General features: G+C 50.0%; 1 protein-coding gene across 4 annotated transcripts in view; it reads right to left on the reverse strand.

Moving 5' to 3' along the window:
• Window positions 1-26,333, reverse strand: part of nyap2a (neuronal tyrosine-phosphorylated phosphoinositide-3-kinase adaptor 2a) — a 221,966-nt gene that overhangs the window by 66,020 nt on the left and 129,613 nt on the right. The gene's annotated exons all lie outside the window — the stretch shown is intronic.

Here is a 26,333-nt window from a genome sequence, read left to right on the forward strand (position 1 = left end):
TGGCCTTCTTCCTGCACTGGACGGTCCTCCTGGCCACGCTGCCCAAAATAGCGTGCATTGCCACTGCTTCCCAGGTGGCATTGGCAATCCTGCTGCTGGTCCTCTGACCCCCTCAGGGGAACAGACTGTCCCGTCTCGCCTCCATGGCGTCCAACAGCCTGGCCAGGTCAGCATCTCTGAAACATGGAGCAAGTCTATGTGGTGCCATGGTTGTGTGCTTCCTGTGAGTGTGTTTGGAGGGAGAGCTTATGAGCAATTCCCCCTTGCTAGTGGGGAGCTGCCGGGCGCAAGTCCAGTGAATAGCTGACGGGACAGCCAGTTCCGGCGTGGAGCCCGCGGGGATCATTCCCAGCATTAAGTGCCGTTAATTACGGGCCTCAATCTTGTTGTCTCAACCATCGGGGAACACCCAGGAAGTCGAGCCCGATATGACACTTAGAACGTTTTCCATTAAATCGTGCCCCTGCTCATTATCGCATTGTTGCTTTGAGCTACTTGACTTATTTTTCATCAAAGGTTTATTTGAGGTCAACTCCCGCCCGTGGCCAGAGGCTGAATTAAGATTAATTTTACAATAAATTCAAGTAAAATACAAAAAAAGGTCGAAAAATATAAAAAAGAGCAAGGTACAAAAGAAATAGGAAAGAAAAGAAAAAAGCGAAAGTAAAACGTTCAGGTGACAATTCACCACAACATTGTTTTTTACGTCTGAAACAGTGAAGGCATTTTCCATACGGCACTTCGGGACAACTTGACATGATGAAAGTTGTTATTTAAATGCAAGTTCTCTCTTTGCTTGTGCAGAAGCTGACGGGCAGGTGCACAGAAACACTTCAGCGCAAAAGTGGAAGCAACTGCATTTATAAACCAACCCTTGCTGAGATATTCAGCCATCCTACAGTGCAGCAGTAAGTCAGCATTGCCATCCCATTTGTACTGTACATTTTAACATTGCTAACTCTAGCTGTTATTAATACAGTGCGCAGATCCTCTATACAAAATGAAGCCACATTTTGAACTGTCCCAATTATGGATCGTTCACCAGTACTTTCTTTCAGAAATGCAATTATATATATTTTTTTGCGAGTGTGTGTTGGGTTAGAAAATTTATTTTGGTCACTATGTCTGGTAAGGAATAAAGAGACCAGCAAATGTTATAAATCATGGTGGGGGAGGGCCAACAACCCATAATACGCAATCAAGACAAAGTGGAGTTAGTGTCAGTAACAGGCATCAATCAGACAGAACTTGCTAACTAAATCAATTTTAGCGGCTTTGAGCAGGCAGCAGACATGAAGCCACACTGTACTTAAACTAAAGCAATCATTTTAAGTAACAACTGTGGCAGACCAAGTGTCTCAGCGAGCTCAGTCAGACATTTGTTATCGGTAGGTTGTGGGGTGTTCCTCCTCATAGGGCTGTGTGAGATACCGAGCTTCCAGAAACTGTTAAATCAAAATCCAAGGCTAATTCTGGCTAATATTTGCTTCAATGTGGAAGAACAATATTAATAAAAATTTTGGTTCTGAGATTATAATCACTGTCAGAGAGAAATTAAGCTATTTATAATGGATCTGATAACTGCCTGGTAGTGAATTAAATAATTTTATAAGTTGAAGCTGACATTATTCAATTGGTTCAGTGCACTAATGCATCGCCTGCATCGGACTGAAATTTCTGTCACCCTTTGAGGGGGGCAAGGTGACAGGTGGGAGATTGAACCTGAGGGTCACCATGCCTCAGGCGAGGGACGAGGTTGAGAAGATGGGGCCTTCATGAATAACCTCAGCCAGTCTGGGAATTGAACCTGTGCTGCTAGCCTCAGTTCCGTATCGCAAACCAGCTGTCTAGCCAACTGAGCTAAACCGGCCCCCACTGTGACCAGTGAGGTTTTCCTGAGTGGAGCGCAGAGAGGAAATTCCGGCTCGGAGGCTTGCATGCCAGCCTCATTTTCCTTCCATTTCAATGAATAGTAAAATTATTCCTTATTGGCTTGATTCTACCAGCCAGATGTTGATGTCTGCCCTCCACTAAGGTGATGCTTTACATTCAATTGCTAACGTTAAAAAAATCTATCTAATACACACCAGGATTTGAGCACAGTTGGATGGGGGAATTAGTCAGGGATCACATTCCTGATGGTTACCTGGTGGCCCTGGCTGCAAAGTGTCAGCATGAGGTGACACAGGCTTGGCTGTAAAAACCTCCCATAGTCAAATAGCCGATAGACATACAGCAGTGGATTTTAACTCGCAGCTGGTGGGAAACTATAACCACGCACCCTATCCATCGGTGGGCAGTATGAGGACCTTGTGATTTAATGTTAGTCCTCAGTTAATCCTACTGGTTCATTTCCTGTCTAAAGGTGGGTGCAGAGTGGCAGTGGGATGATAAAAACATGGGTATCCCACTTGTTTTCAAATGTTAGGGAAGGGAAGCCTGTTTTCAGCTTGGGAAGTAAAAAATATCTCAATGAATTTGACTTCACTCATAATAAAGAGATAGATGTTGGCTTGGGGAGATGTACTGAGTCAAACCTGTACTGGAGATGACACCTGGTCAAATGTATTCAAAGGCTCATTATGGCCTTAGTTCAAACATGGTCAAAAGTGCTGAACTCAAAGGTGACTGTCCATGACATCAAAGCATAAGCAGCACAGTGGTTAGCACTGCTGCCTCACAGCGCCAGGGACCCTGGTTCAATTCCGGCCTTGGGTCGCTATCTGTGTGGAGTTTGCACTTCCTCACTGTGTCTACGTAGGTTTCCTCTGGGTACTCTGGTTTTCTCCCATAGTCCAAAGATGTGCAAGATAGGTGGAATCGCCATGCTAAATTGCCCCTTAATGTCCAAAAGGTTAGGTGGGGTTACTGGGTTATGGGGATAGGGTAGAGATGTGGGCAGCTCTTTCGAAGGGCCGGTGCAGACTTGATAGGCCGAATGGCCTCCTTCTTCACTGTAAATTCAATGATGCTATCAGAGGGGGTAAGGTGTCATGGCACACTCCCTGTCTTATTCGTTTTCTGGTGGTCAATGCAATGGCTGTGACTAATTTTAAACTTTGCTCATGGAATGTACAGGGAATTCACCAACCTATCAAAAAGGAAACGAGAAAGTGGACAGAGCCCTGTCACAGGAGACTCACTTGGATGACAACAGCACTTAAAATTGAGGGGGGGGGGGGGAGTGTGAGGGGCAGATCTTTTCTGCCTCTGTTTCAATGAGCAGTAGGGATGTGACAATCCTAATCAGAAAGAATGTCCCATTGTAATTCGAGAACTGTGTCTGCGATAAGGGTGATAGGTATGTGATAATTAAGGGGACTGGTACACGGGGAAGTTGTCTCAATAATGAATGTGTATGGTCCACCGAATTACTCTCCAGATTTTATCACTAAGGCTTTCCCAGATTTTGCAGAATTGGCCTTGGACAATTTATTTGTGGGAGGTGACTTCAATTGCCATCTAAACGCCTTGATGGATAAACTCCCGGTCTCAAAGCAGCTGCAGGACATTCTAAAGGGGAGAGTGAACAGCCAGCTGTCGTGGTGTATAGAGGCACCTCGATATAGGTACAAAACAGGATGAGGTCCTATATACTGAATTTATGGAGATAGGAGCTGAACTAAAAGGTAGGACCTCAAAAGTAGTAATCTCGGGATTGCTGCCAGTGCCACGTGCTAATTGGAGTATGAATGTCAAGATAGACAGGATGAATGCATGGCTTGAGAGATGGTGCAGGAGGGAGGGATTCAGATTTTTGGGACATTGGAACCGGTTCTGGGAGAGGTGGGACCAGTACAAATCGGACAGTCTACACCTGGGCAAGACTGGAACCAATGTCCTAGGAGAGTTGTTTACTAGCGCTGTTGGGGAGGGTTCAAACTAATGTGACAGGGGCATGGGAAACAATGCAGGAAGTCAAAGGGTAGTAAAGAGGGGATAGAAACAAAAGTCAGTAAGGAGAAAAGTGGAAGGCAAAGAAAGATTGAACTACAGTTATTTCAATGCAAGAGGCTTAACGGGCAAGGCAGATGAACTCAAGGCATGAATAGATACATGGGACTGGGATATTATAGCTATTATTGAAACATGGCTAAAGGAGGGGCAGGACTGGCAGCTCAATGTTCTGGGAAAACAGATGTATAGGAAAGATAGAACAGGAGGTAAGAGATGAGGGGGAGTTGCGTTTTTGATTAGGGCAGCTTCACGGCAGTAATGAAAGAGGATATCTCCGAGCGTTCGCCCACTGAGTCTATATGGGTAGAACTGAAAAATAAGAAGGTTGAGATCACTTTGATAGACTGTACTGTAGTTGCCCAAATAGTTAGCGGAAAATCGAGAAGCAAATATGTAAGGAGATTACAGATAGCTGCCGGAAACATAGGGTGGTAATTGTAAGGGATTTTAACTTTCCCAACATTAACTGGGACAGCCATAGCACTAGGGGTTTGGATGGAGAGAAATTAATTCCTGGGATGGAGGGATTGTCCTATGAGGAAAGTTTAAATAGGCTGGGCCTTTATTCTCTGGAGTTTAGGAGAATGAGAGGCGATCTTATTCAAATATCGAAAATTCATACAGTGCTTGGCAGGGTAGGTGAACAAAGATGTCCCCTCTGGCTGTGGGGAGCTATGGGAGACTAAAATGAGGGGACAGTCTCAGAATAAGGGGAAGGCCATTGACGACGAAGATGAGCATGAATTTCTTCACTCAGAGGCTGCCGAATCTTTTAAATGCTCTGCTCCAGAGCTTTGTGGAGGTTCAGTCATTGAGTACATTCAAGGATGAGATTGATGAATTTCTACGTATTAAAAAGGGATATGGGGATAGTGCTGGAAAATGGTGTTGAGGTAGATCAGACGTGATATCACTGAATGGCAGAGCAGGCTCAAAGGCCTACTCCTCCCCCTGCTTCTTCTGTCCGTACGTCAAAGGACTGATGTACGGTTAAGAAAATTTAGAAAAACTGATTCTTCAAGTCTTCAAAGGAGGATCTTAGAGGGGAATAAGAGGGGAATAATTTGAATCGAGGAAGTTAATCCAGAGCAATGGTCTAAGTTAAATTATAACTGAAGGACAATGAGTCATTGTTGTAAGCTAGTAAAAAAGATGTTCATGACAGGACCTACTTCTGCAAACTGAAACTTCCAGGTAGGGTTACTGAAGCACAAATTCTGGAATTAATCAAGCAATAGTTAGATGCTGTGACAGTGAGCTCATAGGTATTGGCAGCACAGTAGAACAGTGGTTCACCCTGTTGCTTCACAGCTCCACGGTCCCAGGTTCGATTCCTGCTTGGGTCACTGACTGTGCGGAGTCTGCACGTTCTTCCCGTGTCTGCGTAGTTTTACGTTTTCTTGCCAGAATAAGAACAGAACAAAGCCCACTGTTTAATGAAGACAGGCAGGATGGCTGAGAGAGAAAACCCTCAGTCATATGAAGCGATAATATCATATGAAGTGTCGACAATGGGTGGCATTTAATCCAGACTATGGGGTTCTTGCCTGCTAACTGGAGAGTCATCGAGAGTACCACGTAACCTCCTTTGGGGAATGTCCACCACGGTAAGTGCCAATCAGGCACTAAAATGACGAGCACCAGCTCTTCCCTGGGATCACGGCCCCTGCCCCCTCCCTCCCCACGCAGCATTTCAGTGCTTGAGAGCTGTCATTCAGAGGCTGGCAGCTGTCTACTGCAGGCAGTGTCGGTAAGAGGGGTGGCTGCTGCCAGAAATGCACAGAGGCTCAGAATCAGCGAAGGGCCCAGGCCACAGGTGACTTAAGCAGTGGGGGTTGGCAGCAAGGACAGGGGTGACTTTCATGGCCACTCCCCCTTCCCATTGCCAAGTCCCTCGGTCTGAATGCCTGACAGAAGTACCTCCCTGAGAACCTGCAAGCACACCAGGCAGGGTTTTGCTTTTCTTGTTTCCCATGTGGTGTCTTCGGCACCAGCTGCTGGTTGAATACCAGTGGTGGTTGGCTGAAACCCTTAAGTATATATTAATTGCCCACTTAAGGGCCTGAATTGGCAGCGGGGCAGGAAGGCCAGCCACAAGTCTTCCCACCATAGGATCATACATCAAAATCAAAAGTTCCATTCACGGCCAGTTCCAAACTTCTTTCTCTATTTTACATCTGATGTCCTTCAACAGCCCTGTCTGCCTAAAAGAAATCCACTACACTGTTAAAAATTATAAGGTCAGCTGTTTCCACAATCTTCTTGACCAAACAATTCCACATGTCAACAACTCTGTATGAACATGCTCCATCTTAACTATCCATTCACTTCTTCCGGTTTAAATTGAGGTTGGGTTGAGGATGGGTCGGGTCAATGGGGCGTGGGCGGGGTGGGTCAGGTCGGGGGGGGGGCATTGTGGCGAATCCCATGCAGGTTGGGAATTCTGTGCGGGTGGGGAATACCATGGGTGGGTGGTGGGGTGCTTAGTTTCGGGGCCGTAGGGAAGTCCCTTGGGCCGGGGGTGGGGGTGGGGTGGAGAGTGGTGGTCCAGAGGCGGGTGGGGGGTGGGGGGGCCGGGGGGGGAGCCAAGATGTCCCATGCTCTTAACTATCTCTTTACTAATGTAAACATTTTCAGTACTCCCAAGGTGGGAATATTCACGCAACTCGCCGTGAATGCTCACCCCCTACTGGACGGCAGAGGGATCTTCTGGTTTTGCCATTGTCAACGGGGTTTCCCATTGACTGCACCCCTCACCGCTGTGAAACCCGTGATGGAGGTGCGTCATCACAGGACCGGAAGATCCCACTGGCGTGAACGGACGGAATGTTCCGGCCTCAGCCTTTTCTCACAGCACAGGTACCCAATCTCATTTACTAATTTAATTTCCGTTCTTCACAGACATTGCAAAATTATGCACATTCTTGAATCTCTTTCGAAATCTCATTCACGGGGGCAGCACGGCAGCACAGTGGTTAGCACTGATGCTTCACATCGCCAGGGTCCTGGGTTCGATTCCCGGCTGGGTCACTGTCTGTGCGGAGTCTGCACATCCTCCCCGTGTCTGCGTGGATTTGCTCCGGGTGCTCCAGTTTCCTCCCACAAGTCCCGAAAGACGTGCTGTTAGGTAATTTGAACATTCTGAATTCTCCCTCTGTGTACCGAAACAGGCGCCTGACTGTGGCGACTGGGGGCTTTTCACAGTAACTTCATTACAGTGTTAATGTAAGCCTACTTGTGGCAATAAAGATTTTTATTATTAAAAGGCAGCAGCTGATTTAACATACAAAGCAATTTACCCCTTGATCTCTTCCTTCGCTTTTCGATGCAAGCTGCATTATTCGGCATTTTAGAGAACACCGTGTCATCACATATCTTATAAAATATTGGCCTGTAATTTCTTGGCTGTATAGTGTCAGATTTGGGTGGCACCCCAGTGATGCGCTGGGGAACATCTCTCGGAAATTCCCACGTTAGGCAATTGTCCAGGAGCACTAACTTCCCTTGGACAACTACGCTGGGCTGGGAACCATCCGACAAAGCCAATGAAACCCCTAACTTTGGATGGTTCTGCCAGTGATGTGCTAATAGTTACTCTGAAAGAGTTAGAAGAAATAAAAGCACTTTTATTTTCAGTGTAACTATTTTAAATACTCAGACCGAGCCCTGCATGGGACATGCCCCCGAGGCCGCCACTCCCCACTGATCTCCCCCCCCCCCCCAGCCCCATTCCCCCCGCCCCCCCCCCCCCCGTGCCCCCCCCACCCCCAGGACTTCCCTACACCCCAGCTACTAAGCATCCCACCACCCATGGTATTCTCCATCCACATGGGATTCCCAACCCGCACGGGATTCCCCACTGTGCGCCCCCACCCCCTCTGACCCAACCTACCCCACCCCACCCCATCCACGACCAACCTCCCCAGATGTCCAATCCCCCCACCCCATCCCACTGATGGCTGACCTTTCTACCCCCCCAGCCAATGTCAGACTCCCTTCCCATGTCCAAACTCCCCCACTACCCCACATCCCATTTACCTTAGACACTTAACAACTCCCTAGCCTGTTATTTTTAATTTGCCTGCTTTACGGCAGCCAGTGCCGTAGAAAAGTGGGCGCGTCCTCCTTCACTCTGCTTCTTTTACCTGGAGCCAGGGCCAGCGCTGCATGGGTCTCCCCCGACCTGAGTCAGGATGGCTCAGCAAGATGGGTACTTAAGAATTTAAGCGCAGATAAGTCATTACGGAGTGGCAGTCCAGCACTGATCACCACTCCGAGGAGGTTATAGCCGAAAGACTGAGTGTTGCAGTAGGAATGAGAATGAAACTGTCAGCATTGGATGTCATTACTCCTCGGAAACTGACTGTTGTTTTGTTATGCTCTTGACGTAGCATAAGCTGCTTCCTTGATGTGCACTCTGACAAAGGAAGGTTCAGACTTGGAGATAGCTTTAACACATTTATTAAACTGTTAACGATTCTCCTACTTGGATTCGACTCTCCTGTTAATCCTGCTATAGCTACTCAGACTGACGAACCAGTCTGCTACAATCCACGTGGTGGGTGTGATGTTCAATCGACCCTGTGTCTGTACTCACTGAGTGTCTCCACTGGAAAGAGACTGAGCATGTGTGCTGTGTCCTTTTATATGGGTTGGTGTAATGCCCTCCTGTGGTAGTGTCACCTCTGTGTGTCTCTTGAATGCCCATTGGTCATGTCCTATCTTACTGACCTATTGGTTGAATGTCTGTGTGGCATGTCTCTGGTGCTCCCTCTAGTGTCTATCTAGTCTATGTGTATTTACATTAACCCCTTGTGTATTTACAGTGATGCATATCACCACAACTGTGACACAACTGTGAATTTTTCACCCTTCTTGGCATGATACTGGGGAGTTCTGAGGAAAAAGGAACCTTGGCCTATTTGTTCATAGATCTCTGAAGGCAGAATGACAGGTTAATACGGTGGTGAAAAAGGCATATGGGACACTTGCCTTTATCAGTCGAAGCAGGGACGTCATTTTGGAGTTGTATAGAACTTTGGTGAGGCCACAGCTGGAGTACTGTGTGCAATTCTAATTGCCACATTATAGGAAAGTTGCAATTGCACTGGAGGGAGTGCAGAGGCGGGGACGTTTCCTGGGATGGAACATTTATTATGAAGAGAGGTTGGATAGACTGGAGTTATTTTTGCTGGAGCAGAGATAGGCTGAGTGGCGACCTGACCGAGGTGTACAAGATAATGAGGGGCATGGACAGAATGGATAGTGGACATTTGTTTCTTTTCGTTCAAGTTAAGGGGTAGGAAGTGTAGGGGGGAATTTGAGAAAAAACCCTTTAACTCAGAGGGTGGCGATGGTCTGGAACGTACTGCCTGGGAGGGTGGTCGAGGCGGGCTGCCTCACATTCTTTAAAAAGTACCTGGATGAATACTTGCCACATCACAACATTCAAAGCTACGGGCCAAGTGCTGGCAAATGGGATTAGGTGGGTAGGTCAGGTGTTTTTCATGTGTCGGTGCAGACTCGATGGGCTGAAGGGCCTCTTCTGCACTGTATTGTCTGTGATTCTGATTCTGTGATTCTGGGTCCGGTGCCTGCCTGAACTTTATGTGTAAAATTCTGGCCCTGGTGTCTGTATATGAGCAGTTACAAGTGAAAATCCAGAAGTTGTCAGTGATTCTACACTTTACCATAGGGTGTGCTGTTGAGATTCTACCAGAATGCAATCAATCAGAAATCATTAAATGGACGAGAGCTTTCATTCTTATGTTCTTAGTCTCAATTTACAAATCCTTCGAAGCATTATACTTTGTCGAATGAGGTGTAGCTGGCTTTTTAATGGTGTATTCAGTTCATAACTACATTGACTTGGTGCCCAAATCAAATTGATATCAGGAGACAAGAAATCAACGCCACAAATGATCTTTGAGGGCAGCTGTCATGATGAGGACAACAGCAAGTGCCATGGCTTCACTGATGGCTGCCAAATGAAGCAGTTATACTGGAAACTCAAAGACCAACATCACTGGCAGTCAGCGAATCCGCCAATGGGGAACAGCACCCCTGGCAGCGCCAACCTAGCCCATGGGTATCCTGGCACTGCCAACCTAACACCCTGGCAATCACAGGGTGGCACAGCCGATGTGCCAGGCTGGTAGTGCCAAGGTTCCCAGGTGGCAGGGGGAGTGCCAGGGTTCCACCCTGCCCTGTCCCTGACTACCTGGTGATCTCCAATGGCCTGGGAATCAACCCCCCCCCCCCCACCCCCACCCCACCCCGGATGCTGCTATGAGGAGTCCACGTTTGTGAAGATTAGTACTAAACGACGTCCTGGCGAAGTCTCCCAGGCATGGCCAGTGAATCACGGGTGTCGGGCCAATCCAGCTTCCGGGTATTTAAATGAGCTGTAAGGCTTATTTAAAAATACTCAGATCTGGATCTTGCCTAGTGAGGGCAAGATCCAGATTGCGCTGGGCAGAGCCCGATTATGATCTCACGCACGATTCACTGAGTCACTGAATTGTGCCCTTAGAGCCAAGAAATTTATATATTTCCTTCTTGAATATATTCAGTGACTTGGTCTACACAGCCTTCTGTGGTAGAGAATTTAAAAGGTTCATCACCCTCTGAATGAAGACATCTCAGTCCTAAATGGCCTATCCTGTATCCTGAGACTGTGACACCTTGTCCTCGACCGCACAGCCAGAGAAAACAACATCTTTGCATCCAGTCTGTTCAGCCCTGTCAGAATTTGAGACATTTCAATTAGATCCTCATTCATTCTTTAAATTCCAGTGAATGCAGGCCTAATCAACCCAATCGCTCCTCATATGATGATCCTGCCATCCCAGGATTCAGTCTGGAGAACCTTTGCTGCACTCCCTTTATGGCAAGTATATTCTTTCTTCGATAAGGAGACAAAAACGGCACACAATACTCTGGGTGTGGTCTCACCAAGGTCTTGTGTAGCTTCAGTAAGACATCCTTGCTCCTGTGCTCAAATCCTCTTGCAATGAAGGCCAACATACCATTCGTCTTCCAAACTGCTTGTTGTACATGTATGGCTGCTTTCAGTGACTGGTTTACTAGGACACCCTGGTCCCTTTGTACATCAACATTTCCCAAATCTATCACCAATTAAATAGCACTCTGCCATTCTGTTTCTCTGTCCACCCAAAGTGGATAGCTTCACATTTATCCACGTTATGCTGCATCTGCGATGCATTTTCTTACTCTCTCAAATTGTCCATATCATCTTCAAGCCTCTTAACTTATATTCCCTCCAAGTTTTGTGTCATCAGCCAACCTGGAAATATTACATTTGTTTCCCTCCTCCAAATCAGTGATATATATTGTGAATAGCTTCGAACATGCCACTTCAAAAAATACTCTCTGTTTCCCATCTCCTAACTAATTCTCAATCCATGCCAATATATTGGGCAGGATTCTCCGGGAATCGGCGGGACGGGCAGAAACGGCGCAGTGGAGTGGCAGGAACCACTCCGGCGTTGGGCCGCCACAAAGGTGCGGAATCCTCCGCACCTTCAGCACGAGGCCAGCACCGGAATGGTTTGCGCCCCGCCGGCTGGCGTGGAAGGCCTTTGGAGCCACGCTAGCCAGGGCTCAAGGGACTCTGTCGGCCGGCGCGGGTCCGCGCATGTGCTGGAATGTCAGCGGCTGCTGATGTCATCCCCGCGCATGCGCAGGGGGGTTCACCTTCGCGCTGGCCATCGTGGAGGCTTACACGGCCGGCGTGGATGAAAACAGTGCCCCCACGGTACAGGCCCGCCCGTGGATCGGTGGGCCCCGATCATGGGCCAGGCCACCGTGGGGGCAGCCCCCGGGGCCGGATCACCCCGCTCCCCCCCAGGACCCCGGAGCCTGCCCGCGCCGCCAGGTCCCGCCGGTAAGGGACCTACTCCAATCTATGCCGGCGGGACCTGCATAGAACGGGTGGGACTTCGGCCCATCGCGGGCCGGAGAATCGCGGGGGGGGGGGGGCGCTGCGGGCGGCCGCTGACCGGCATGGCGTGATTCCCGCCCCCGCCAAATCTCCGGCGCCAGAGGGGTTGGAGAAACCCGCCCACTATTCCTGATTCCATGCGCTTTAATTTTGCACTAACCTCTTGTGTGGTATTTTCAAAAGCTTTCTGAAAATCCAAATACACCATTTCCACTGGTTCACCCTTATCTATTCTACAAGTTACGACCTCAAAAAACTCCAGTAGGTTCGTCAACCATGATTTTCCTTTCATAAATCCATGTTGACTTAGTCTAATCCTATTGATATTTTCTATGTCTCCTGTTATCACATCCTTTATAATAGACTCCAGCATTTTCCCTTCTACAGATGTTAGGCTAACCAATCTATTTCCATTTTCTCCCTCACCTTTTTTAAATAGCGAAGTTATATTTGCACTCTCCAGTCTGCTGGACTGTTCCACAATCAACAGAATTTTGAAAGGTGAAAACCAACACGTCCACTATTCCCATAACCAACTCCATTAGTACCCTGGGGTTTAGATTATCAGGCCTTGGGGATTTATTGGCTTTCAGTCCCATTAATTCTTCCAGCGCTATTTTGTTAGTAATACAACGTTCTTCAATTCCTCCTTCTCACTGGACCCTTGGTTCCTTAGCATTTCTGGGAAGTTATTTCTTCCTCCATGAAGAACAAACTAAAGTAATTGTTTAGTGGCCCTGCCATTTCCTTGTTCCCTGTTATAAATTCTCCTGTTTCGGATTTAAAGGACCAACATTTGTCTTCACTAATATTTTTTTTTTACATACCGAAAGAAGCTTTTACAGTCCTCTTTTATTACTTGCAAGTTTACTCTCATATTCTATTTTTCCCCTCTTAATAAATCTATTGGTCCTCCTTTGTTGAATTCTAAACAGCTCCCAATCTTCAGGCTTGCTACTTTTTCGAGCAACTTTATATGTCTCCTCTTTGAATCTAATACCATCCTTAATTTTTTTGCAAGCCATAGTTGTGTTTTCTTGTTGTGTTTTTGCACCAGAAAGGAATGTATAACTGTTGCAATGCATACATTTGTTCCTTAAATATTAACCATTGCCTATCCACCGTCAGGCCTTTTAATGAAGTTCCCCCATCTATCTTAGCCACCTCATGCCTCATACCTTCGTAGTTTCAAAGAACAAAGAACAAAGAAAAGTACAGCACAGGAACAAGACCGTTGGCTCTAAGAGCCTGTGCCGAGCATGATGCCTGAACTAAAATAAACCTTCTGCCCTTACTCTTTATTCATGTATCCATCCAGATGCCTCTTAAATGTTAATAATGTGCCTGCAAGGGGCAGCACGGTGGCGCAGTGGCTCAGTGGGTAGCACTGCAGCCTCACGGCGCTGAGGTCCCAGGTTCGATCCCAGCTCTGGGTCACTGTCCGTGTGGAGTTTGCACATTCTCCCTGTGTTCGTGGGTTTCGCCCCCACAACTCAAAAGATGTGTAGGGTAGGTGGATTGGCCACACTAAATTGCCCCTTCATTGGAAAAATGAATTGGGTACACCAAATTAATACAAAAAATAAATAAAATAAAGATAATGTGCCTGCTTTCCCCACATCCTCTGGCAACGCGTTCCAGGAACCCACCATTCTCTGTGAAAAACTTACCCCGCACATCTCCATTAAACTTTCCCCCTCTCACCTTGAACCTGTGCCCCTTTGTAATTGACATTTCCACCTTGGAAAAAGCCTCTGACTATCCACCCTGTCTATGCCTCTCATCATTTTGTAGACCGCTATCAGATCTCCCTCAGCCTCCATCTTTCCAGTGAAATCAATCGTAGTTTATTTAACCTCTCCTCATAGCCAACACCCTTGAGACCAGGCAACATCCTAGTGAAACTTCTTGGCACTCTCTCCAAAGCTTCTATGTCCTTCTGATAATGTGGTGACCAGAACGGCACGCAACACTCCAAATGCGGCCTAACCAAGGTTTTGTATAGCTGCAACATGGGGCATCATTCTCCGACCCCCCGCCGCGTCGGAGAATGGCCGTTGGCCGCCGTGAATCCCACCTCCGCCCCCCGCCGAAGTCTCCGGTACTGGAGATTGGGCGGGGGCGGGAATCGGGCTGCGCCGGTTGGCAGGACCCCCCATTCAATTTACCGGCGGGACCAGGCGGCGTGGGCAGGCTCCGGGGTCCTGGGGGGGGGGCGTGGGGTGATCTGGCCCCGGGGGGTGCCTGGCCCGCGATCGGGGCCCACTGATCTGCGGGTGGGCCTGTGACATGGGGGCACTCTTTCCCTTCCGCCTCCGCCACGGTCTCCACCATGGCGAAGGCGGAAGAGACTCTCCCCATTGCGCATGCGCGGGAAACTGTCGGCGGCTGCTGACGCTCCCGCGCATGCGCCGCATTTCCGCGCCAGCTGGCGGGGCAACAAACGCTATTTCCGCCAGCTGGCGAGGCAGAAATCCCTCCGACATCAGCCTAGCCCCTCAATGTTGGGGCTCGGCCCCCAAAGATGCGGAGCATTCCGCACCTTTGGCCGGCCGATGCCCGTCTGATTGACGCCGTTTTTGGCGCCAGTCGGCGGACATCGCGCCGTTGGGGGAGAATTTCGCCCCTGATTTCCCAACTCCTGTACTCAATGCCCTGGCTGATGAAGGCAAGCATATCATATGCCTTCTTAATCACCTTGGCCACCTTTTCGGGAATTATGGACCTGCATGCCCAGATCCCTCAGTACGTTAATGTTCCGAAGGTTTCTGCCATTTACAGTATAATTCATACCTAGATTTGATTCTCCAAAATCCATCACTTCACATTTGTCTGGATTAAACTCCATCTGCCGTTTCTGTACCCAAGTCTCCAATCTATCTGTATCATGTCGTATCCTCTGACAATCTTCAGCACTATCAGCAACTCTGCCAATCTTCATGTCATCCGCAAACTTACTAATCGGACAATCCACATTTTCCTCCAGATCATTTATATATATTGCAAACAACAGAGGTCCCAGCACTGATCCCTGCGGAACACCACTGGCTATAGATCTCCATTCTGGAAAAACCCTTCCACCGCTACTCTCTGTCTTCTATAACCAAGCCAGTTCTGTACTCATCTAGCCAGCCCACCCTGAATCCCATATGATTTCAGTTTTTGTACCAGTCTGCCATGTGGGACCTTGTCAAACGCCTTACAAAGTCCATATAAACTACATCCACAGCCTTTCCCTCATCAATTTTCTTTGTCACCTCTTTCAAAAATCTCAATCAAGTTGGTAGGACATGACCTTCCCCATACAAAACCATGTTGCCTGTCCTTTGTTTAGATTGAGGACCTTAGTTTCAGATCAGGCTTCTACACTGTCAATCCTAATGAAGAATTCTATCATGTTATGGTCACTGTTCCCGTAAGGACCCTGCACAACAAGATTATTAATTAACTCCTTCTCATTGCATAATATCAAATCTAGGTTAGCGTGTTACCGAGTTGGTTCCTCAATATACTGGTCTAAAAGAACATCTTGTACCCACTCCAGGAATGCATTTGCCATAGTAGTGATGCCAAGTTGGTTTGCCCAATCTATATGTAGATTAAAGTCACCCATGATGACTGTAGCACCCTTGCTCGATTATTTCTCTAATTTCCTGTTTAATGCCATCCCCTACTTAACCACGACTGTTCGAAGCTTATAGACAACTCACACTAATGTTTTCCGTCTCTTGTTGCTTCTTAGCCCCACGCATCTACATCTAGAATATCCTCTCTTATTATTGTGCCGATTACATCCGACACTAACAATGCCACTTCACCTCCTTTTCCTTTTTGTTTGTTCCTCCAAAATGTCAAGTATCCAGGAGGAGAATGTCATCTGAAAAAAGAAGTGCTTGTCCATTCCAGTGGCAAGCTTGGGCGGGACACTCTCAGCCCGGGGCCGGGCTGGGGAATCCCCGTGACTGGCGCGGATTTCGCCACGCCGCCCCAACGCCAGCGCGTGATTCTCCGCAGAGCGGGAATCGGCGCTATTGGTGCCAGCATGGTTGGCATGGCGCCAGAAGGGGGCCGCTCTATGTGACCGGCCGGCCGATTCTCGGCCCCAGATGGGCCGAGCGGTCGTCGTGAAAACGGCGAGTCCTGCCGGCGCCGTTCACACCTGCTCTCAGCTGGTGGGACCTCGGCTTGGAAGGGTCGGGGGGGGGGGGGGGGGGGGGTGGCCTGTCGGGGAGTAGGGGGGGGTTGACTCCCGGGGGTGGCTTCGATGTGGCGTGGCCTGTGATCGGGGTCCACCGGTCGGCGGCGCCCAGTTCGCACCGGGTTCAGCAGCTGGAGCGACGTGAACCATTCCAGCGCCATGCTGGCACCTTTTGCGGGCCAGAATTAGTCGTCGGTGATGTGTTGGGTATGCCGGGTGTGCGAGGAATGTGTTTACTGCAGCAGTGAGAGAGACAGGCTTTCAACACTTGAAGAAATGCAACTCGATTTTATTGAACTCTTAGCTATCATCCATACTTTAACTGTGGGTTGACACTATGCTGACTTGACTGGAGACCTGAGGCTAACCTGACCAGACTATCTTACTGCCACATGGTGTATGTTCTAGTTGCTGCTCACGGGCTCTGACTGTCTCAGAGGCTGGATCCCAAGAGAGCAGGAAAACTAGTGCCCTCTGGCTTTATAGTGGTCGTGTCCTGTCTGGTGATTGGCTGCTGTGTTCTGTGTGTTCACTGGTCATCCTATGTGTCAATCACTGCCTGTCTGTGCACCATCATATACCTGTGTGTATATTGTGACAGTTGGCTCGGCCCATTCGCGCTGTCGTAAAACGCGACGGCGTTTACGACGCCATGGACACACTGCCACGGGATTAGAGAATCCCGCACTATATCTTTACATAGGATGACATAGGATATATAGCACAGAAACAGGCCACTGGGTCCAACCAGTCCGTTCTGGTGTTTATGATTTACGTGAGTCTCCTCCATCTTTCTCTCTCCATTCTCCTTCATATGCTTGCCTACCTTTTCCTTAAATGCATCAAAAATATTCCTCAACCACTTTCTGTAGTAACCACATTTTGCAAAGAGATTTCTTCTGAATCGCCTATTGGATTTCTTGGTGACTATCTTGTATTAATGGCCTTTAGTTAGGGGGCGGGATTCTCTGACCCTCCACGCCGGAATCGCGCTCGGCGCTGAGAATTAGCCAAAATAGACCCCCACGCCTCACGCGATTCTCCGCCGACTGGAGAATCGCCCCCATTTCCAACGCGGTTGATGCGGCGCCAGTCGGGGGCCGTTGGAAAAGGCCCCCCCGTCGATTCTCCGAGTGCCCGCCAGGTCCCGTCGGCGTGGTTCTAATGTGGTTCCACCCGGCGGAACTCAGAGTCGCGGCTGATGGGGGCATTATGGTGGGGGAGGGGGCGTGGGTATTGGACACCGAGTGGGGCCTCGACGATGGGCAGGCCTGCGATCGGGGGCCACCGAGCGGCGAGCCATTGCGATCCGGGAGCGACCTATCTTCCTCTGCGCGGCCCGCTGTGTGGCTCCGTCATGTCGGCGGCGCCCACGCCGAGGTGGGCCACCGCACGCATCTGCGGACCTGCGCATGCACGGCCGCGTGGTTTGTCCAGCAGCGCCCCGCCGGCAGCTAGAGCTGCAGGATGCACACCGGAGGCCTGCTAGCCCACCTGGAGAACGGGGAATCACCCCAGACTTTCGAGGAAAAAGTCCAGAGTGATTCTCACCATTTTCCAGCGGGCGTGGGGATCCTTAAAGGAGCTGAGGCTTGGGGGACTTGTGGTGGGCTGGTCGGGGCCAAATCAGTTGCCTCCCCTGGGAATGGGGGTCGCTTTGGGTTTGCGAAGCCCACTTTCTTTCATGTTTAACACCCCATAGCAGGGCAAACCAGAACTGCAGCCTATCTGTCCTACAATCATCTCACAGGATAGAGCCATTCTGCAGCTTGTTTCTTGGAGAAGTATTTCACCCCCCTTGAAGTTTCAATAGGCTCTGTGGTTCCAGTGTTGCAATGTGCCTTATTTTACCCCTTTGTACGTGTTTGTTTGTATACCATTTCATTCCCGTTGAAGTTTCAGTCAGTTCTGTAGTTCCAATGTTGCAATATGCCTTATTTTATACCTTTGTACTTGTTTGTTTGTATACAATTTCACTTCCTTTGAAGTTTCAATAGGCTCTGTGGTTTCAATGTTGCAGTATGCCTGCTTTTATCCCTTTGGACTTGGTCATTTACCTTGAATTTCACACCCCATTGACTTTTAGGAATCGCTTGATTGACAGCTGAAGGCTATCTCAAGGGAGGGTTTCTCTTTGTTTTGACGGCACTTCATGGTCCACTAACTCTGAACTGCTTCCTCTTTTGAGCAGGTATCCTGTCTAACCGCATTTTTTCTTCAGTAGTTTTGTTTCCCACTCTGAAGTGCTTCCTAGAAAGGCCATGGGCTGGATTCTCCGCTGCGCCGGCAGCGCACCCACACCCGGGGATTTCCCGACGGCGTGGAGCTACCCACAATAGGAAACTCTGGCCGACAGGCAGGACGGAGAATCCCACTGCTGGTGGGATGGAGAATGCTGCCCCTTTGTGCTCTGTCTGAGTACTTCCTCTCAGAGTGGATTTTTTCTACTCTGCAGTGCTTCCTAGAAAGACCATGCACTCTGAGTGACAGCAATTTTTTCGGCTGAACAGCGTGTCTGCCCTGGGGGTATGTTGCCACCATAGAAGCAGCGGTCGGCACTCAGATATTAAAGTGCAAGGATTCCTCCATGAGGCCTTCTCACAGCCATTGTTGAATTCTCTGGTTATATGTGATAGAGTCGTCGACTTTTTCAGCACAGAAAGAGACCCTTCAGCCATTGCGTCTACTCTTTTGTTTAATGTCTTGTAAATGACAAAATTTCCCAAAGGACATGATTTGGTGAGATGTCAAAATACCTCTCAATGTACTAGATGATGTACAGTATCCTCCCAGACCGCAATCTGTGGGAGCCAGACTCTAGCAATAATGTGCATGATTAGAGATATATACAGGCAGTTGCTTCTCCTCTCCTCTCGAAAGGAAGGACAACCAAAGTCAACCTTGTTAATTAATTAAGAAACAATTGGAATCTGCAATGGTGGGACTGCAGGTTCTCCCTGGAGAAACGGAACAAGATGGATTCAATGGTCTACCTTGTCTGAGTCTGGTCTGGTCTACACACCTGGGGTGGGATTCTCCGCCGGCTGACCACGAAATCGGGAAAGGCGATTGGGAGGAGAATCGAGTTTGATGTTGAAATCGTTTTGCCCGGAGAATCGCTGGGGGGGGCCTTTGTCAATGCCAAACCCCCCCCCCCCAAGCCGGAGAAATGCGGGAGCGGCGCCGGGCACGATCCCCTCTTCCCCCACAAACATCGATTCTCCGCCCCCACGCCAAACACGATTTTAGAACATAGAACATAGAACATAGAAAATACAGCACAGAACAGGCCCTTCGGCCCACGATGTTGTGCCGAACCTTTGTCCTAGATTAATCATAGATTATCATTGAATTTACAGTGCAGAAGGAGGCCATTCGGCCCTTTGAGTCTGCACCGGCTCTTGGAAAGAGCACCCTACCCAAACTCAACACCTCCACCCAACACCAAGGGCAATTTGGACATTAAGGGCAATTTATCATTGGCCAATTCACCTAACCCGCACATCTTTGGACTGTGGGAGGAAACCGGAGCACCCGGAGGAAACCCACGCAGACGCGGGGAGGACGTGCAGACTCCGCACAGACAGTGACCCAAGCAGGAATCGAACCTGGGACCCTGGAGCTGTGAAGCAATTGTGCTATCCACAATGCTACCGTGCTGCCCTTGAGAACAAATAAATCTACACTATATCATTTTACCTTAATCCATGTACCTATCCAATAGCTGCTTGAAGGTCCCTAATGTTCCCGACTCAACTACTTCCACAGGCAGTGCATTCCATGCCCCCACGACTCTCTGGGTAAAGAACCTACCTCTGATATCCCTCCTATATCTTCCACCTTTCACCTTAATTTTATGTCCCCTTGTAATGGTTTGTTCCACCCGGGGAAAAAGTCTCTGACTGTCTACTCTATCTATTCCCCTGATCGTCTTATAAACCTCTATCAAGTCGCCCCTCATCCTTCTCCGTTCTAATGAGAAAAGGCCTAGCACCCTCAACCTTTCCTCGTAAGACCTACTCTCCATTCCAGGCAACATCCTGGTAAATCTTCTTTGCACCTTTTCCAAAGCTTCCACATCCTTCCTAAAATGAGGCGACCAAAACTGTACACAATACTCCAAATGTGGCCTTACCAAAGTTTTGTACAGCTGCATCATCACCTCACGGCTCTTAAATTCAATCCCTCTGTTAATGAACGCGAGCACACCATAGGCCTTCTTCACAGCTCTATCCACTTGAGTGGCAACTTTCAAAGATGTATGAACATAGACCCCAAGATCTCTGCTCCTCCACATTGCCAAGAACTCTACCGTTAACCCTGTATTCTGCATTCATATTTGTCCTTCCAAAATGGACAACCTCACACTTTTCAGGGTTAAACTCCATCTGCCACTTCTCAGCCCAGCTCTACATCCTATCTATGTCTCTTTGCAGCCGACAACAGCCCTCCTTACTATCCACAACTCCACCAATCTTCGTATCGTCTGCAAATTTACTGACCCACCCTTCAACTCCCTCATCCAAGTCATTAATGAAAATCACAAACAGCAGAGGACCCAAAACTGATCCCTGCGGTACGCCACTGGTAACTGGGCTCCAGGCTGAATATTTGCCATCCACCACCACTCTCTGACTTCTATCGGTTAGCCAGTTCGTTATCCAACTGGCCAAATTTCCCACTACCCCATGCCTTTCTGCATAAGCCTACCATGGGGAACTTTATCAAATGCCTTACTAAAATCCATGTACACTACATCCACTGCTTTACCTTCATCCACATGCTTGGTCACCTCCTCAAAGAATTCAATAAGACTTGTAAGGCAAGACCTAACCCTCACAAATCCATGCTGACTATCCCTAATCAAGCAGTGTCTTTCCAGATGCTCAGAAATCCTATCCTTCAGTACCCTTTCCATTACTTTGCCTACCACCGAAGTAAGACTAACTGTCCTGTAATTCCCAGGGTTATCCCTAGTCCCTTTTTTGAACAGGGGCATGACATTCGCCACTCTCCAATCCCCTGGTACCACCCCTGTTGACAGTGAGGACGAAAAGATCATTGCCAACGGCTCTGCAATTTCATCTCTTGCTTCCCATAGAATCCTTGGATATATCCCGTCAGGCCCGGGGGACTTGTCTATCCTCAAGTTTTTCAAAATGCCCAACACATCTTCCTTCCTAATAAGTATTTCCTCGAGCTTACCAATCTGTTTCACACTGTCCTCTCCAACAATATCGCCCCTCTCATTTGTAAATACAGAAGAAAAGTACTCGTTCAAGACCTCTCCTATCTCTTCAGACTCAATACACAATCTCCCGCTACTGTCCTTGATCGGACCTACCCTCGCTCTAGTCATTCTCATATTTCTCACATATGTGTAAAAGGCCTTGGGGTTTTCCTTGATCCTACCCACCAAAGATTGTTCATGCCCTCTCTTAGCTCTCCTAATCCCTTTCTTCAGTTCCCTCCTGGCTATCTTGTATCCCTCCAATGCCCTGTCTGAACCTTGTTTCCTCAGCCTTACATTAGTCACTTTTTTCCTCTTAACAAGAAATTCAACCTCTCTTGTCAACCATGGTTCCCTCACTCGACCATCTCTTCCCTGCTTGACAGGGACATACATATCAAGGACACGTAGCACCTGTTCCTTGAACAAGTTCCACATTTCACTTGTGTCCTTCCCTGCCAGCCTATGTTCCCAACTTATGCACTTTAATTCTTGTCTGCCAACATCGTATTTACCCTTCCCCCAATTGCAAACCTTGCCCTGTTGCACGTACCTATCCCTCTCCATTACTAAAGTGAAAGTCACAGAATTGTGGTCACTATCTCCAAAATGCTCCCCCACTAACAAATCTATCACTTGCCCTGGCTCATTACCCAGTACTAAATCCAATAGTGCCCCTCCTCTGGTCGGACAATCTACATACTGTGTTAGAAAAGCTTCCTGGACACACTGCACAAACACCACCCCATCCAAACTATTTGATCTAAAGAGTTTCCACTCAATATTTGGGAAGTTAAAGTCGCCCATGACTACTACCCTATGACTTCTGCACCTTTCCAAAATCTGTTTCCCAATCTGTTCCTCCACATCTCTGCTACTATTGGGGGGCCTATAGAAAACTCCTAACAAGGTGACTGCTCCTTTCCTATTTCTGACTTCAACCCATACTACCTCAATAGGGTGATACTCCTCGAACTGCCTTTCTGCAGCTGTTATACTCTCTCTAATTAATAATGCCACCCCCCCCCCCACCTCTTTTACCACCCTCCCTAATCTTATTGAAACATCTATAACCAGGGACCTCCAACAACCATTTCTGCCCCTCTTCTATCCAAGTTTCCGTGATGGCCACCACATCGTAGTCCCAAGTACCGATCCATGCCTTAAGTTCACCCACCTTATTCCTGATGCTTCATGCGTTGAAGTATACACACTTCAACCCATCTCCGTGCCTGCAAGTACTCTCCTTTGTCAGTGTTCCCTTCCCCACTGCCTCATTACACGCTTTGGCGTCCTGAATATCGGCTACCTTAGTTGCTGGACTACAAATCCGGTTCCCATTCCCCTGCCAAATTAGTTTAAACCCTCCCGAAGAGTACTAGAAAACCTCCCTCCCAGGATATTGGTGCCCCTCTGGTTCAGATGCAACCTGTCCTGCTTGTACAGGTCCCACCTTCCCCAGAATGCGCTCCAATTATCCAAATACCTGAAGCCCTCCCTCCTACACCATTCCTGCAGCCACGTGTTCAACTGCACTCTCTCCCTATTCCTAGCCTCGCTATCACGTGGCACCGGCAACAAACCAGAGATGACAACTCTGTCTGTCCTGGCTTTTAACTTCCAGCCTAACTCCCTAAACTTGTTTATTACCTCCACACCCCTTTCCCTACCTATGTCGTTGGTACCAATGTGCACCACGACTTCTGGCTGCTCCCCCTCCCCCTTAAGGATCCTGAAGACACGATCTGAGACATCCCTGGCCCTGGCACCCGGGAGGCAACATACCTTCCGGGAGTCTCGCTCGCGACCACAGAATCTCCTATCTATTCCCCTAACCATTGAATCTCCTACAACTATTGCTTTTCTATTCTCCCCCCTTCCCTTCTGAGCCCCAGAGCCAGACTCAGTGCCAGAGACCTGGCCGCTAGGGCCTTCCCCTGGTAGGTCATCCCCCCCCAACAGCATCCAAAACGGTATACTTGTTTTGAAGGGGAACGGCCACGAGGGATCCCTGCACTTTCTGCCTGTTTGTTTTTTTCCCCCTGACTGTAACCCAGCTATTCTTGTCCTGTACCTTGGGTGTGGTTACCTCCTTGTAACTCTTCTCAATCACCCCCTCTGCCTCCCGGATGATCCGAAGTTCATCCAGCTTCAGCTCCAGTTCCCTAACACAGCCTTTGAGGAGCTGAAGTTGGGTGCACTTCCCGCAGGTATAGTCAGTGGGGACACCGGTGGTATCCCTCACCACCCACATCCTACAGGAGGAGCATGTAACTGGCCTAGCCTCCTTCCCCTCTTACCTGACAGAATATAGCTGCCCTGTGGACTAACTAGATCTCCGCCCTCCGACCCTGCTCCCAGTCAGCTACACTTTCTGTAAACTCCTGGCTCTCTTCTCGCTCTTTGTGGAAATGTAGGAAACAAAATGAAAGGAGCACCTTACTCCCTCCTCACCTAACTCCCTCGGTCACCAAACTCTCACTATCGCACTCAAATGCACCAAATTCAGCACTCCCTCGGTCACCAAACTCTCACTATCGCACTCAAATGCACCAAATTCAGCACTCAGTGCAAACAGTGATTTTGGCGCGGAGTTTTGGACAGTCCAGCCCCTGGTTTTCTCTGGGGTCTCCGCAATTCTCCGCCTCCACTGGAGGGAATTCCCGATGGCGAGGTTGACTTGTGCTTCTAAAAATTGGGAGACAGGTGCTGTGACTGCCGAGGGGGGGAGAGGGGGTATGGAAAATGTCCAGCATTGCTATAAGTGTGCCAACAGTTGTGCCACTAGCTGGGGGGCATCTGCCAAGGCTGGGGGCAGTAATAATAATAATAAGAAGAATCTTTATTAGTGCCACAAGTAGGCTCACATTAACACTTTAATGAAGTTACTATGAAAATTTCCAAGTCACCACACTCCGGCACGAGGGGCGAAATTCTCCCCCAACGGCGGGATGCCCGCTGACTGGCGCCAAAGCCGGCGCCAATCAGACGGGCATCGCGCCGGCAAAAAGGTGTGGAAGTCTCCGCATCTTTGGCGGCCTAGCCCCAACATTGAGGGGCTAGGCCGACGCCGGAGGGATTTCCGCCCCGCCAGCTGGCGGAAATGGCGTTTGTTGCCCCGCCAGCTGGCGCGGAAATGCGGCGCATGCGCGGGAGCGTCAGCGGCCGCTGTCAGTTTCCCAGCGCATGCGCGGGAGCGTCAGCGGCCGCTGTCAGTTTCCCGCGCATGCGCAGTGGGGAGAGTCTCTTCCGCCTCCGCCATGGAGGCCGTAGCGGAGGCGGAAGGGAAAGAGTGCCCCCACGGCACAGGCCCGCCCGCGGATCGGTGGGCCCCGATCGCGGGCCAGGCCACCGTGGGGGCACCCCCCAGGGTCAGATCGCCTCGCGCCCCCCCCCAGGACCCCGGAGCCCGCCCACGCCGCCTGGTCCCGCCGGTAAATACTAGGTTTGATTTACGTCGGCGGGACAGGCAATTCCTGGGCGGGACTTCGGCCCATCCGGGCCGGAGAATCCAGCGGGGGGTCCCGCCAACCGGCGCGGCCGGATTCCCGCCCCCGCCCAATCTCCGGGAGCGGAGACTTCGGCGGGGGCGGGATTCACGGCGGCCAACGGCTATTCTCCGACCCGGCGGGGGGTCGGAGAATGACGCCCCTGTTTGGGTACACAAAGGGAGAATTCAGAATGTTGAAATCACCTAACAGCACATCTTTTGGGACTTGTGGGAAGAAACTGGAGCCCCCGGAAAAAGACCCACGCAGACTCTACACAGACCGTGACCCAAGCTTGAAATCAAACCCGGGTCCCTGGCGCTGTGAAGCAACAGTGCTAACCACTGTGCTACCGTGTCACAGTGGGGGGTGGCCAGGAGGTGGGTTGTGGGGTTCGGGGTGGACGGGCAAGGAACACAATTGGCGAAGACTGCAAGACAGCCATGCAGCTGCACATGCGGTTGTGTGCTCACTGTGAACTTAGTGCCGTGGATCGTTTTGGTGTATCCCCAGCCCACCTCCCCAAAATGTCCTCTGGCCCTAGCCGACCCATCAACGGGATGGGGATGCTCCAGCGCAACCAGTGCCACCTTGTTGGCTGGGATGAGTGCGTGTGGGGAGCGAAGTGTATATGTGCGGCTGCACCTTGTCAGCCTTCTGAGTGTCAATCTCGAACCCGGCGAATCCGGCACCGTTTCTCATTGGAATCGATTGTGTTCCACATGGTGCTAGCGTTAGCCTCCTTATGGTCGCTGAACCGGTCCAGGTGTGGCACCAGTTTTGCTGTCGTCGAAGTCCACGAATCCTGCCCCAGCGCCAACAGTTCGGCCGGGATTCTCCGCTATCCGGCGGGGTGGGCTGTACCAGCGCCGAGGAGTGGCGTGAACCACTCCGACGTCGGGCTGCCTGGAAGGTGCGGAATCCTCTCTTCAGGGGCCAGGCCGGTGGGGTTGGCACCGCGCCAACCGGCACAGAAGGGCCTCCGGCGGCTGGCAGGAGTTGGTGCATGCGCGGGAGCGCCAGCGTGTTCTGGCATGATCCCAGGGCATGCACAGGGGGGTTCTTCTCCGCGCCGGCCATGGCGGACCATTGCAGCGGCCAGCACAGAGGTAAAGAGTGCCCCACGGCACAGGCCGGCCCACAGAACGGTGGACCCCGTCGAGCCGCCCGGAAGGTGCGGAATCCTCTGCACCTTCAGGGGCTAGGCTGGCGCCGGAGTGGTTCACGCCACTCCTCAGCACCGGTATGGGCCAGATACCCCGCGCCCCCCCAAAGACTACGCAGGCCTCCCGCAGAGCCAGGTCCCGCCGGTAAGGACCAGGGGCGTCATTCTCCAACCCCCTGCCGGGTTGGAGAATCGCCGGAGGCTGCCGTGAATCCCACCCCCGCCGGTTGCCGAAGTCTCCGTTACCGGACATTCGGCGGGGGCGGGAATCGGGCCGGGCCGGTTGGCGGGCCCCCCCGCTGGATTCTCCGGCCCGGATGGGCTGAAGTCCC

The sequence above is a fragment of the Scyliorhinus torazame genome, chromosome 14, assembly GCF_047496885.1.
Source record: "Scyliorhinus torazame isolate Kashiwa2021f chromosome 14, sScyTor2.1, whole genome shotgun sequence".
NCBI lineage: Eukaryota > Metazoa > Chordata > Chondrichthyes > Carcharhiniformes > Scyliorhinidae > Scyliorhinus > Scyliorhinus torazame.